Source organism: Cnephaeus nilssonii (assembly GCF_951640355.1).
Source record: "Cnephaeus nilssonii genome assembly, chromosome: 4".
In the NCBI taxonomy this organism is placed as follows: Eukaryota; Metazoa; Chordata; class Mammalia; order Chiroptera; family Vespertilionidae; genus Cnephaeus; species Cnephaeus nilssonii.
The window spans coordinates 86,635,469-86,651,613 of record NC_137075.1 but is presented as its reverse complement, the minus strand read 5'-3'; positions in this window follow the sequence as shown (position 1 = coordinate 86,651,613).

Sequence of the window (16,145 nt, the reverse complement as noted above, 5' to 3'; positions counted from 1 at the left end):
AGAAACCTAAATTGTCAGGAGGCAAAAATACAGAAAAGCATTTATCTGGGGTTTAAAGGAGCTGCAAATCTGGGTACACTGATTCAGGTAGCAACCCAAAGTGTCTGCCAGAGAAGTCAGGGGATTTTTATTTATTTTATTTTTGTTTTTTAGAATATATCTTTATTGATTTGAGAGAGGAAGGGAAAGGGAAGGAGAGATAGAAACATAAATAATGAGAGAGAATCATTGATTGGCTGCCTCCTGCACATCCCCCACTGGGGATAAAGCCCGCAACCCAGGCATGTGCCCTTGGCTGGAATCGAATCTGGGACCCTTCAGTCTGCAGGCTAACGCTCTATCCACTGAGCCAAACCAGCAAGGGCAGTCAGGGGATTTTTAAAGGCAAAAAGGGAGTTTGCATAAGTCATTTATAAAGAATTGAAATTGGTGCTGGCGACAGAAAACTAACCTTGGGTAAACAAAATTAATTGCTAGAGCTATCTCGAAGTAAAAAGTCCATCTCTGTGAGGAGTTGCAGGTGTTCTTACAGCATCCTAGAATGTTTATAGTTTTGCCTATTTCAAAAGCTCATGTTCTGTCCAGTAAGGATGTGCATAAGACCCATTTCTTTAATGGCCTCTCAGCTCCATTTTAAAGCTCCTTAACACAAGTGACTTCACTTTATTTAACATTTGACAAAATAGAGAGCCAGATATTTCTCCAGCAAAATAGCTTTAATCGGGAACAACAGAAACTTGTAATTTGAGACATGCAGTCTAAAGGTAAACCACTGCAAGTCCAGAGACACAAAGGAGAGAAATGCTCTTTCATGGACCTGGGAGGGGCCAAGTGTGTTGCTTAAGGTCTCTGTCTCCCTGGAGAGCACTGTGAAGATTGCTCTATCAGAACATGGTTTAAATTGTGTGTTTTTTAACAGTGCTTAATGGGTTTTAGTCAAGCAAGCTGTAGCCACCCACAGGAAAGACTGTCACTCATGGTTTAGATTAGGTTAACCACCTGGTCTTGAGACTATTGTCCAGACTATCCAAATTCAACATACCTGGCTAATCTCAAGTCCCTTTCTACCTTAAACTGTAAACCACTTGTTAATCCCAAATCATAATCATCTCTCTTGCCTCCAAAGTCACATTGCCCTTGAAACCACTGGTCCTGTTATTCTGCCTTGTAAAGGGTAAGAGCACTGGCCTCTGTAGCAGTAAGAATTGGGCTTGAACCCTTGCTTACTTGAGTAAATTTCTTAACCTAAGCCTCATTTTTTTCATCTTTAAAACAGAGATAATGGCAGTATCTATATCACTGCATTTTTGTGAGCACCTGCCATTAATAAGACATGTAGCCCCAGCCGGTTTGGCGCAATGGATAGAACCTCGGCCTGTGGATTGAAGGGTCCTGGGTTCAATTCTAGTCAAGGGCACATGCCCCGGTTTTGGGCTAAACCCCAGTAGTGGGCGTACAGGAGGCAGCCTATCAATGATTCTCTCTCATCACTGATGTTTCTATCTCTTTGTCCTTCTCCCTTCCTTTCTGAAATAAAAAATATACTTTAAAAAATAGTAAGGCATGTAATACTCCAGGAAAGTGCACCTCTTTTCTTCCCCTTAAACTGTAAGCCACGTTAGAGCAAGAAGCCTGCCTTTAGTGTCTGTATCATTATTCTTCCTCCACGTAGAGTTATACCAAACAAGATAACATATCTGAAACACGTAGCACAATGCCCAGCATAAAATGCTCAATAAACATTAAAGAGTATCTCATACTTTTGTTCCGTTGTAATGACTAACACAGAACCTCATCTATGTGACAACCCTGGGTGTGATTTCCAAGCCTTCCCAGGTGGGCACTCCTGGGGTAGTATCAACCTCAGTTTCCTCATTCCCATTAGGGTGATGATACATATAATGCATATTAATACAGTATCTGGCAGCCTGTGGATGCTCAATAAATATTAGGCCAGCTCCCTTTCCCGTCTTCTATTCCCTGCCCCCCAACCCCCCCCCCCCCCCCCAAGGTCCTGGTTCCTTCAGATGGCCTGCAAGCTGGCAGCTCCTCAGGATGGGAACTTCCCAAGACTTCAGTCTTTTCTTCTTTTCCCTTTGTCTTTCATTTTTAATGCTGACATTTTTAGGTGCTCTTCTTGCCCACCTTTGCCCACCACTTGAACCTCTCCTCCTGCCGCCTCACAGGGCTCTGAGGTCCTGAGGAGTCTGCGGGATCACACTCATCAGAGCATAGTCCTCGCCCCGGACCTGGAAACCTGCGGTCCCTCTGCCTTCCTGCCTTCCGCCCTCCCCAAACTCCAGTTTTCACCCTTCTTCAGACTCCTCTCCCTCTCGCCTTTGAGTTCCCAAAGCTGTTCCTGTCTCAGTCTCTGACTCTGACTTTCATCAACCTCCCGGCTCCCCAACTGCCCCTCCCCCCTCCGCAAACACCCTCCGGCTCCCCACCTGCACTGTCCGCCCCTTCCGCGCCTCCTCTGCTGCCAGCTGCCGGGTCCAGCCCTCCAGCCGCAACCGCGGGCCGCCTGGGGGCCTGTGCACCTCCTGGCCGCTGAGGAGGCCTAGCCAGCTGGACCGGGTCGGGCTCCAGCCGCCTCAGGGAACAGCCACAACAGCCTCCGCCAACGTTCAGACCTCGCGCCTACTCTCTGGTTATTTTTTTAAAAATTATTATTATTATAATTATAGTTTATATATTTTTTCATTGATTTGAGAGAAGAGGGAGAGAGAGAAACATCTGTCTGTTGCCTCCTGCATACACCCTGACAGGGGATCCAACCCACTAACTGGGCATGTGCCCTGACTGGAAATTGAGCAGTGTACGGGACAACACTCAACCAACTGAGCCACACCGGCCAGGGCTTTTTTTTTTTTTTTTTTTTTTTTTTTGAGTACGTTTATTAAAGCTGGGGACACTGAAAAAAGGACGCGCCTAGGGTAGAGGAAGTAACAGGAGAGAGGCTAGGCGGGGATGGGAGCCTCTGGTGGGCTGCTTTGGCTCACTGGAATGACAGAGATAAGGGTGTCTTTGGGAGAGGTTCAAAGGGGTTAGCTCAGTATGAGCTGCTGCTGCTGCCCATTGCTCCCCTGGTTGCAAATTTCCTGGGGCCCCTAGAGTTTAGGAGATGCATGCCTGTGGGGGAAGAAGAGGTGGAAGGGAAAGACAAGGTTGTGCTCCCAGGAGGGAGAGTGCACCGAACATGGTTAATTTTGATAGAGGCAATGAGGCTTTTACAATATTGAAGTACATTTCTTCTTATCAGCTGTGGATCAAAACAGGCAGGGACCAGGTGCATTGGGTGTCCTGTGACTATCTCAAAGGGTGGCAGTTTATGAGTTCCAAAGAGGATGAAGCTGAGATTTAGAAGGACCAAGGGCAATGCTTTTGGCCAAGGTACTTGGAGGGTCTCTCCACATTTTGCCAGTTGAGTCTTAATAATGCCATTAATGCATTCAACCAAACGTGAGGTAGAGGCATAGACTTGTCAAAGCACCTGATGGCTAAAATGGGTTCCCCGATCACTATGGAGTTCAAGAAGGGTTCCCCAGGCCCTGGCTGGTTTGGCTCAGTGGATGGAGCGTCGGCCTGCGGACTCAAGGGTCCCTGGTTCGATTCCGGTCAAGGGCATGTACCTTGGTTGTGGGCACATCCCCAGTAGGGGGCGTGCAGGAGGCAGCTGATAGATGTTTCTCTCTCATCGATGTTTCTAACTCTCTCTCCCTCTCCCTTCCTCTCTGTAAAAAAGTCAATAAAATATAGTTAAAAAAAAAAAAAAAAAGGGTTCCCCAGGTAGGAATAATCTTTTCCAAAAGATGTCAGCCACAGAAGAGGCAGTAGGGAAAAACTTCAGTCCAGTGAGAAAACAGATACACCATGACTAAGGGGAAAAAATATCTATACCAATAAAAGGGTAATATGCAAATTGGTCACAATGCCCTCACACAACAACCTAATAGCAGGCTGCGTGGGGCTACCAGGCCAGCAGGTGGGGCAGTGAGGGGTGACCAGGCCGGCAGGGGGAGCAGTTGGGGACAACCAGGCAGGTGGGGGGTGGGGGTAGTGAGGGGTGACCAGGCCGGCAGAGGGGGCAGTTATGGGCTATCAGGCCGGCAGACAGAGGTGGTTAGGAGTGATTAGGTTGGCAGGAGGGGAAGTTAGGGGTGATAAGGCTGGCAGGCAGAGGCCATTAGGGGCAATCAGGCAGCCTGGCAGGTGAGCGGTTAGGAGCCAGCAGTCTCGAATTGTGAGAGGGATGTCCCACTGCTGGACGGTCAGACATCCCCCGAGGTGTCCCCGATTGGAGAGGGTGCAGGCCGGGCTGAGGGTATCCCCCCATGGACGAATTTCGTGCACCAGGCCTCTAGTATATATATGTGTGTGTGTGTGTGTATGTGTGTGTTTTAATCCTCATCTGAGGATATTTTTTTTCATTGATTTGTAGAAAAAGTGGAAGGGAGAGAGAGAGAGAAACAACCAGGATGGGGATCGAACCTGCAACCCAGATACATGCCCTTGACTAGGAATCAAACCTGTGACCCTCTGGTGCGAGAGCTGACACTCTAATCAGTTGGCCACACTGGCCGGTGCCTAAAAAATATTTTTACCAATGTGGCAGGAAAGCTGTGTGACATCCATTTGTCAAACCTTGAATGGTCCATTAGGCAATTTAAAATGTCCAGGAGCAGTGCAAACAGGCTTCCCTGGGTTGTATTTTGGATAAGCGGGACAAGTCAGGTAGGCAATCTTTACAGCCTTATTAATATTTCCCCACCAATACCGGTTCATGAATGCTATCATTTTGTCAGTGGACCAATAGTTGAATGCATGTACAGTAGTTAGGAGTGGGAATTTTAGTGTTTTTAGTATTTCTATCAGAAAAAAAACCATGGCTATTATAATTAAGCTAGTGGTCCGGTGCATGAAATTTGTGCACATTAAAAGAGAATTAATTAGAGGAAATATTTTAATGTTGCTATTTGCCCTTTCTCTATAATAGAAGTGTCCAGCTGGCCCCACCCCCAGTGGGCAACACCACGACCTGGCCGGCCCCACCCCTGTCAAGTCCCACCAGGTGGGAGATGCAGCCTCATGTTCGGGCGCTGGGGCAGGGGGCACAGCTCAGGTCCCCCAGCCCTGGCCCTCGCCATGCAGCCTCACCCAGACCCATAGTGCCGTGAGACCCCAGACCCGCCACACTGCGGGACCGATCAATGCACCTCTTGGTGACCGGTCTTTTGGTCGTTATGGATGAAAATAATGTCATGCACTTAAGTATGCACATTCATTTTCAATGCCTGATTTGTCTACATTCTCTAAATTGCAAAATAAATAAGATCTTCAGCTAGATAGCATCATAATTCCAAGTTCTTTATATAATGACACATACCATTCTCTCCACTCAGTATGCTCCATTTGAATGGATTAAATGTATGTGACTCATATGAAAGGCACTGCTCCTTGCTCTTTTTATTATTATATATATACTAGAGGCCCGGTGCATGAAATTCATGCACGGGGGTGAGGGGGTCTCTCAGCCCGGCCTGTACCTTCTCGCAATCTGGGACCACTGGCTAACCTCTTGCCTGCCTGCCTGATCACCCCTAACCACTCTGTCTGCCTGCCTCATTTCCCCTAACCGCCTCTGCCTGCCTTCCTGATCACCCCAACCTCTCATGTGCCTGCCTGATCACCCCTAACTGCTTGCCAGCCTGCCTGATCACCCCTAACCACTTTGCCTGCCTGCCTGATCACCTCTAACTGCTCGCCTGCCTGCCTGATCGCCCCTAACCATCTTTGTCTCAGCCCCTGCCACCATGGCTTCATCCGGAAAGACGTCCGGATGGTCAATTGGCTGTCCAGTCTAATTAGCATATTATGCTTTTATTATTATAGATATATATTTTATTGATTTTTTACAGAGAGGAAGGGAGAGGGATAGATAGTTAGAAACATCGATGAGAGAGAAACATCGATCAGCTGCCTCCTGCACACCCCCTACCGGGGATGTGCCCGCAACCAAGGTACATGCCCTTGACCGGAATCGAATCTGGGACATTTCAGTCCGCAGGCTGATGCTCTATCCACCGAGCCAAACCGGTTTTGGCACTGCTGCTTGCTCTTAATAGAGGAAGCATTACCTCATTACCTAACACCATAAAGTGGGTTAAATGGCATATACTGACTTGAAGAACAGAAGGAAAAATAACAATAAAAAAACAAAAAACAACGTTCAGTGGACGGCAGAATCCTCTCCCCTTCCCTTTGTTTTTTTCTGCTTTTCCCAGGAACCTATTTGCGCTCTGCTTCAAAATCAACACAGAAGTCAAAATCAGAAGCTGTAATCTGCATTTGATAGTGCCATTTGAGTACAAAGAGGTGTTTTTCAATCTTTATTATTTTTTTTTAAATCAATGCAGCTTAAACTTGCTCCCAATGTTCCAGGAGCCAGGCCAACGTGGCTGTGCGGACACACCTTTGCTAGGTGCTGTCAGGCTTCAGGGCTGGGGCAGGGGACACACCAGGTGTTGCTAGAAACAAATCAGCTCTCCTCTCTACATAGCAGGAGTCTTTTCATTATAAAATGCAGAGATGCAGCCGTTTTCCTTTACCCCCATCCCCAGCCCTCCTTGTAGGAAGGGGCCTGGAGGATACCCCATTCCTTCCCCCTCCCTCCTGCCAGCCCATGCAATTCCACTGTCTATAAATTTAACTATTTTAGGTACCTCATATAAGTGGAGTCATACAGTATTTGTCCTTTTGTGTCTGGCTTTATTTCACTTATCACGACTTCCAGGTTCATCCATATGTGTAGCATATATAAGAATTTCATTCCTTTTTAAGGCTGAGTAATATTCTCTTGTATATATACATATCACATTTTGTTTTCCACTTATCCATTGTTGGATACCTCTTGACTGTTGTGAATATGTTGCTATGAACATGGGCATACAAATATCTATGAGCTCTGCTTTTAATTCTTTTGGGTATATACCCAGAGTGGAATTGCTGGATCACGTGGTAATTCTGTGTAATTTTATGAACCTTAGCCAAAGTTGTAATATTTAATTTTTTAAAAAAAGTCTTTTAGTCTTTTCATTTCAAAGAACATGCCCTTTAACCCTTTTGTAAGGGTCCCAGGTTCTGAGCCAAAGTACGAAAATCAGTACAAGATGGCCTGAACAGCATGGTCCCTAGAAAGGCAGATCCTAGGTTGAAGAGGGGAAAGGAGTCAAATATATGGTCATGGAAAGAGACTTGACTTTGGGTGGTGAGCTCACAATGCGATATATGGATGATGTATTATAGAATTGTACACTTGAAACTTATTAACCAATGTTACCCCAATAAACTTAATAAAATAGATTATTGTATAAAGTATACAGCTATCACTGACAATAAAAACTGCAAAAAAAAAAAAAAAAGACAGAACTTTATGCCCAGAAATCTTCCCTGCTGTCAGGACTTCTGAAAAACAGTAACCTGTAAGCCTGAAATTTTACTATTAAAAATATAGGATATGGTGCTAACTGGTTTGGCTCAGTGAATAGAGCATCAGCCTGAAAGGTCCTGTGTTCAATCCTAGTCAAGGGCACATGCCTGAGTTTCAGGCTCGATCCCAAGTACAGAGGCGTGCAGGAGGCAGCCAACACGTGATTCTCTCTCATCATTGTTTCTATCTTTCTCTCTCCCTCTCCCTTCCTCTCTGAAATCAATATATATATATTTAAAGAAGCCATTCACAATCTGTACATATTAAAAAAAAAAAAAGTACAGGTTATGGCCCTGGACTGTTTGCTCACTGGTTAGAGCATCGGTCTGCCAAGGATCTCAGGTTCAATTCCTGTTCAAGGTCATGCACCTCTGTTGCAGGTTCTGCAGCCCCAGTAAGGGTGTGTGCAGGAGACAACCAATCAATGTCTCTCTCTCAAGTCCATGTTTCTCTCTCTCTCTCTCTCTCTCTCTCTCTCTCTCTCTCTCTCTCTCTCTCCTCTCCTCCCTCCCTTCCACTCTCTCTAGAAATCAATGAGAAAAATATCCCCTGGTGAGGATTAAAAAACAAAACAAAACAAGACATGAAGAGTCCCCTTATAAAAAGAGTAGAATTTGTTGATAATCTAGCCAGGATTTGGGGAGCAGGGGAGGTGGAATTGAACTGTGTAAAGGAAGCAGATTAAGTAGGGACAGAGATAAAAGGGGAATGGAAAAGGCCCCAAAGACTGAAGCATGCCAGAGCTGGGTTCATGTGTTCCCTGCTTTGCCAAGACTCTATAGGACTTAAGAACTCCTGTGGGGAAAAATATTGAGCTGCACAGACCTAAAGGTTTATCTTTCTTTCCCTCCCTCCCTCCCTCCCTCCCTCCCTCCCTCCCTCCTCTTCTTCCTTCCAAACCTCACCTAAGGATATTTTTCCATTGAGTTTTAGAGAGAATGGAAGAGAGAGGGAGAGTCACAGAAACACTGATGTGAGAGACACACCGATTGATTGCCTCCGCACGGGTCCCAACCAGGGCCAGGACCAGCCTGCAAACGTGGTACATGCCCCTGACCAGAACTGAACTCAGGACCCTTCAGTTCTCAGGCCGTCGCTCTTTCCACTGAGCCAAACTGGCTAGGGCTAAAGATTTATTTTTTTATTTTTCTTTTCAATACTCTACCCACTGAGCCAAACCAGCCAGGGTGTAAAGATTTATTTTTCAAAGAATGACGAAGAAACCAATTTTGTCACCAATCAATGCAATTTCCAAAAGCTCAGCTCACAAAGAAGGAAGTTTAGTAAATAACTGAAAATACCCCTGATTGAACCCCTAGGTTCTGTGAGCAGACTCATGAATTCTAAAGAGGTGGTTGCCAAGTAACCAATGTAAACAGTTTGGAACATAGGAAACTAAGGAAGGTTTAAGAGCAAAATCTTGCTTCCCTTTGAAGACTGTTGTGGGAGGCTATTTTGAAGGTAATTTCAAAACGCTGCTGCTTTACTGGTGTCTGAAAGGAGTTTATTAGCTCAGCTGAATGATAAGAGACAGTCTGAAGTAGATGAAAAGATTTTGGATTAGGTGTCTAAAGGGTCAGTATTGCTTCAGGGGCTAACCAGTACTGTGATCTGAGTCACGTCTCTTCTCTGGGCCTGTTTTGAAACCTGTAAGATAAGAGTAAGAACAGATCACCTTTGTGGCAGTTTCCACAGTAATCTCAGGAGACAGCAGTATATTTGTGTGATTACATGGCTAGGAATGGGAATTAGAAAGCAGAGGGGGAAAAAATGAAGGAAAATTTCTGATGAGAAAGAGGCAGCAGAGAAGGGATTTAAAACAAGTCCCCTATCCCACTCTCCCTACCAGACAAGCTTCCTTCATACACCCCACAGATACCTCTTGGTGCTGTGGTTTCTTTAATGTGTTATAACTCCCTTGCTCCCCTACCCCCTATCTTGATGCAGAGGGTCCTTTAACAATATCTAGGATGGGCGGGAAGAGATCAACTAAAGAACTTGTATGCATATATATGCCTAACCAATGGACACAGACAATAGGCCTGGGGTGAGGGGTGTGGGCAGGATAGAAGGGATCAACGGAGTAAAAAAAGGGGGCATATGTAATACTTTCAACAATAAAGGTTAAAAAAAAAAACACTATCAGAAGCTGACTGCCCTCTGGGTGCTACCTCAGAACTTGAGAATCTGTGGGTGGAGGTGAGATTGTATTACCTTTTTAAAACTTTCAGACATGAACTGTGCTAAGGTTCATTGCTTTTTAGTCTTTTCTTCTGTGGCAGTTTCTACTGCTTTAATAACAGAAGGAAGAAAGCAAAATATTGCTCTTTTTACACATACTATTCAGCCCACTTCAACAATTTCTGCAGAATAACAGTACCAGACCCAGGAGGTGAGGGTAGGGAACAGGGAAGGTGAAGGGAGAGTGGAACTAAATTTGGAACTTCTGAGATACCACACATTTTGAGCCTGGATTCTTATATCAGGTTTTAACTGAAGGCATGTAGTTTAACCCTTCCAACCCTACACCTGCCTGTCCACCCAAGTTCCTAAAAGTGCAGAGAGAATGCTGGTGATTGCTGCCTACCAGATTGCAGGGCCTGGTCTGCACTTGTGCCAGGTTGGAATAACTGTAGGATGCCATTTATTCAACTTCTTATGCTGGCAATGCACAAAGGCACCTGAGACCTGCCACTCTGCTTTGGGTTCTTAAGGGCTGTTTGTTGGGGAAGAGGACTGTGCCTCACAATGTTGGTCCAGGTAACATTTAAGTTTGGATAATATAAATATGGAGTCTCCAAACTCTATTCATAGGCATTTTCTTCCCTCTCTATGCTTCATCTTCCCCTCCTCCTCCCCCTCCCCCTCCTTCTCCTCCTCCCCGTCTTCCTTCTTCTTTAGTCCTCACCAGAGGATATGTTCATTGATTTGAGAGAGAGAAAGATAGAAACACTGAATGGTTGCCTCCTGTATGCACCCTGACCAGGGATCGTACCCACAACTTTTTTGGTGTACTGGACATTGGTCCAACCAACTGAGTCACCCAGATGGGGCTATGCACCTTCTCTTTTAATTGCCTACAGCTCAATACTACTAAACTGTTCCCTAAGTGCCCAGTGCATCTAGTTGTGGGACCCCAGAGACTTGCCTTCTAAGGACAATAGTCCCAAGGAAACAAGGTTGGGAAGTGCAGAACCTGGCCTTACAATTATCTTCTGACTAAATCCATCCAGGACAAGCCTCTTTGGATCAAACCTTATAACATTTTGTCCTGTCTCCATTCCTTTTCAAAATATATCTAACATGTGTTTTCTTCTCTTTATATTATACTAGTGACCCGGTGCACGGATTCATACATATTGAAAGGAAATTAATTACAAGGTGGTTGGTGGGACGGGACTGGGCGAGATGGGCCAGACATGCCCTGGAGCCAACCTCCCGCAGTCCTTCCCTGGCATATGCAGAGTAAGTGGGGTCCCTCCGGCAGGTGGGGTCCCTTGGCCTGGCCTGCAGGGATCGGGCTGAAATCGGCTCTCTGACATCCCCCGAGGTTTGCTGTTGTACATGGTGTGGAATGCAAAGACAAGTGTGCAGTAAACCAGATTCAGGGCCAACAGTGCCCCAACAACAACATAACCCACGGCCCATGGTGAAATCGCATGGCCCCGTGAGGAATTGGGCTCCCTCTTCTCTGGTTTTGGGGTGCATCACCCGAGAACTGCTGCTGCCAAGTCACTGCCCCCTGGTGGTCAGTGCACGTCATAGCAACTGGTCGGATGGTCGGACACTTAGAATATTAGCCTTTTATTTTTTTATATTTTTTAAAATATTTTTTATTGATTTCAGAGAGGAAGGGAGAGGAAGAGAGAGAGAGAAACATCAATGACGAGAGAGAATCATTGATTGGCTGCCTCCCGCACGTCCCCCACTGGGGATCGAGCCCACAACCCCGGGCATGTGCCCTTGACCGGAATTGAACCTGGGACCCTTTGGACCGCAGGCCAATGCTCTATCCACTGAGCCAAACCAGCCAGGGCATATCAGCCTTTTATATAGAGATATGATAACTATTCTTTGATAATCCTTTATAATAAAAGGCTAATACGCAAATTGTCCCCTTGGGAATTCCACTGACAGGGAGTTCGACCGCTCGCTATGATGTGCGCTGACCACCAGGGGGCGGCGTGAAACAAAGGAAGGACCCGGTCGGCAGTCAGCAGCTGGCAGCTGGGGGAAGGAAGGCTCCAGCCGGCCCTGATCGCTGGCCAGGCCTAGGGACCCTACCTGTGCACAAATTTCGTGCACCAGGCCTCTAGTTTATAATAATTAATAATGATAACATGGTATTCTTTCTGGAATGCTGGCATTGTAACCAAAGATTCTTTATGTCACAGGCTAATGGGCATATATCTAGGGATACCCCCCAATCATTCCATATAGGTAGTCATCTTGGGGTGAAACCAGTCCCCATCCTGTTTTTTATTTTTATTTTTTTTCACATCCTGTTTTTTAAGTGTTTAGGATCAAAATGCCCCCTGCCTTAGGAGCAAGTTATTGATATACTGATATGTTAAGAATTATAAAATATTCCATTAGGCACTACACAGGGAAGGAGAACACTAATATTGTTTTTATCTAACAGTTTATTTTTAACGACTAAAAGTAGGCACTATTTCAGGAAAATTATCACCTTGTGACTATCCTCTACCCCTGCCCTAACTTTTCTAGTCTAACTTTTTAAATAACGCTGGTGGTCTTGATCCAGCATCTAGAAGGGTTCAGCAATTTGGAGAGGGGGCTGTGCATAGATTAAATAAGAGTCCAGTGACGAAAGATAATTTTGAAAGACATTGGGGGTAAGAGGAGCCTAGCTAAAGAAACTAAGTTCTCCTTGTCTCAGGACCCCTTGCTTTTTATTAACACAAATTGTCCTAAAGCAAGGACAATTCAAAGAGTAGGGTTTCGTACAGAAGCATTGTCAGATTGGGGAATTGCCTTCGGCTGTTCAGGTGTTTGGCCAACAGGAGGCAATAACATGTAGATTAAGATGCCCTGAGCTGTCTGGCAGCAAACAATCAATTTATGTATCCTTTTCAGGTTTGGGGAAATGCCATCCCAGCAGGCAATAACATATGTGATTGTTGAATCCTCAAGTTCCATCAACCTTTCGATGAAACTCTTGCAATTATGACATGCTGGAACTGGCTTCCGGCATTTAAATACTTAAAAATACTGGGGCCATGTTGCCTTCATGGTTGTGAAGAGATAGAACAACCAAATTCCATCTTATGTGTAAAAAATCCTAGAGGGATAGCATATCAATCATGTGGGACTTCATTTGAGTGAGGTTATCAATTTTGGCCTAGTGACACCTAGATGAAAACTAGCCCTTAACAAAAAGAAATCCACTGAGAGATGAGATTTAATACACAGAAGCCAGTGGGATAAACCAAGTCATAAGGAGAGAAGGTACTGTGCTGAGTGTTATAAAGGAAAGAAATAAGTCAGATATGAGCTAAAGGGCACCTTGTGCACAGGGCAAGCAAGGCAGGATAATTGTGTCATTGTGCACGAGGCCTACCTGCCCTCAGGGAATGGCAAGGCCAGCACAGTGAGTGGTCGGGAGTGGAGCTTGAACCAAGGCCAGTGTGGCCCAGAGGTTAAGTGCTCTGGAGCTGGAAAATGGCATCTGGGTTTGAAGCATCACTGCTCTACTTATGACCTGTGTGATCTGAAATAACTTATCTACCTCTCTGAGCTGCAGATTCTTCCCAGAGGAAATAAAGACTATAATATCTTCCCTGTGTAAAGCCCTTAGCAAAGTACTCCCTAATTGTCATTTTATCATTATTAGTCCAAGTAAGTGCTTCAGAAGGAAAATTTTTTTCAAAGCACTAAATCCAGGCAGTGGTTCTCTACAGTGTTTTCCATGCTAGCTACAACCTGGAAACAGCTTGCCCAGTAATTAAGGAAGAGCTAAGGTGATTTATACACTTGATAAAATATTTTGCAGCTGTTAGAAATTCTAACAATGATGACTATGAAACAATATGGAAAAGTACCAGGTGATTTTGAAGGCTAGCAGAGACAGGGCAATGCAGTTAGAGAGCCACATATTTAATAATGTGAAGTGTCACAGTATTAAAATTTAGAACAACTGGCATGGACTAGAAATAATTTATAAATTTTCATATGACATGGAAGCCCAGATAGGTCAAGGAAGTTATGGAGCAGGCAGAAATTGAGCTGGGAAAATAGATAGAATTTGTGTTAAATATGGAAGAAAGGCTATCTATATATATAAAAGGCTAAGTGACCGACTGTACATCCGTGCAACCATCCACTGACGGCTAGTACATATGACACGCCCTGGCAATCTATGTGTCTGTCTGGGTAATGATGTTACATAGCAATGCCCGGCTTCCTCTCCCTTGTGACTAGCGACTAGCCTCCTTGCAGTTTCTCCAGCCCAGGAACACGACTTGCTTTATAGCCAGGTGGAAACATTTTACACTAACCAAATGTCTGTGATGTGTTTTCCTGTGCTTCATCTCATTTGATCCTCACAGAAGTCCTGGAGTAGGTAGATAGGAGACTTGGTGGAATCCTATTTTCTTTTCATTAGCCAGAAAATGGAGATTTAGAAAGCTTAGAAACTTGACCTGACTGAAAAGAAGTAAGAAATGGTGGAACTTGAAAATTACTTCAGGTTTTCTCACTGTGCAGAATATAGTTAAACACTTCTGCAGTTAAATATTTTACCTGTTGTTCTCCCTGTGTGGCCTATAATAATAATCTGCTTTGTGTTGATATTTACTGCTGTGTTGCTGACAATTACCTGAAAGAGAAGTTGGGGTGCTTCACTGGGCTGGAAAAAGTTTGGCTAAATCAGAAAGCAGGTCTAATTAAGCAAGTTTATTATCTATACTAATAAAAGGGTAATATGCTAATTAGACCGAGTTGACCGGACATCTTCTGGTCGTCTTGCCTTCCTTCCAGACAAAGCCACAGTGGCGGGGGCCGAGGCAGAGGCGGTTAGGGGTGACCAGGCCTGGAGGGAAGGGCAGTTAGGGGTGATAAGGCTGGCAGGAGAGGGCAGTTAGGGGCGATCAGGCCGGCAGGCAGGTGAGCAGTTAGGAGCCAGCGGTCCCGGATTGCAAGAGGGATGTCTGACTGCCAGTTTAGTCCCGATAAACTGGCTGTCGGACATCCCCTGAGGGGTCTCGGATTGGATAGGGTGCAGGCTGGGCTGAGGGACTGCCCCCCCCATGCACAAATTTTGTGCACCAGGCCTCTAGTATATCTATAAAAGGTTAAGTTGACTCACACATGTTGTGATACATAGAAAGCTCTCACTGTTGCCAATATCATGCGTGTGTTTTGATCTGTCATTGTTGATTGTGAATTTGGTTGACACTCCTATTATAGAGAAAGGGTGAATAGCAATATTAAAATATTTCTTCTAATTAATTTCCTTTCAATGTGCACGAATCCGTACACCAGGCCACTAGTCTATCTATATAAAAGGCTAAATGACCAACCGTCCATCCATCCGACCGTCCGACCATCTGGTAGATATAACATGCACTGGCAATTTAAAAATAAACGTTGACTCACGCATGTGCAATACATATAAAGCTCTCACTGGCACCAATCTAGACAGAGTAGGAATATTCCTACCTGAACCCGTTTTTGGACATGGTCTGTTATATGTTGCTTTCTCCCGAGTTCAAAGAGCACGTGACATTAGAGTTAAAGTTGTAAATACTTCATCACAAGGGAAATTAGTCAAGCACTCTGAAAGTGTTTTTACTCTTAATGTGGTACACAGGGAGATATTAGAATAAGTTAATCAACTTATCAGTCATTTTTATCAATGTTGTTTTTATATCATTTTTATTGTTTTTATATCATGTCTTTGTTGTTGTTATATCATGTTTTATTGTTTTTTTTCATGTTTTATTGTTTATTAATCAATTTATATATTATTTTCACATACATTTTACTAATTTTCTTTCATCTCTGACACTTCCATTATAGGGAAAGGGCGAATAGCAATATTAAAATATTTCTTCTAATTAATTTCCTTTCAATGTGCATGAATCTGTGCACTGGGCCACTAGTTTCATATAGAAGGCACAGACGGAAGCTCCACTATGTGAAGGGAGGGATACCCGGAGAAGAGCTAGGAGACCCCAGAGGTTACATGTCAGGACAAGGTCATTAACTGGCGATTGCACTCATGGAGAACTTCGAGTGCCAGGTTGAGTTGTCTGAACTTTATGCTATAAGCCTTTGAACAGAGAGAAAGCAAGGTCTGAGGAAAAACTGGAAGCATGGAATACTGTTGAAGAGCAGTTATCCCTCGTAAGAAAATGGGGGGCTGAGCTTTGGGTCCAAGGGTGAGATTGGAAGCGAGGGTCTGATGCAAGGAGTATTTAGAATGTTGTACCTTTTCTTTCTCTCACCCTTCTAATTCACACGACTTTCCCTCCTCCCACCTATCTTCCATGCTCTTTTCTTTCTGTATTGCTGTGGGTTACCTATTCCTATGACCTAGAGCTCTCACCGGTTCCTCTCATCCCTTTAACAGGCCACGCCCCCAGGCCCTGCCTCTGGACCAGGCAGTGTGGCAGGAAGCATTTGCTGGGAAACA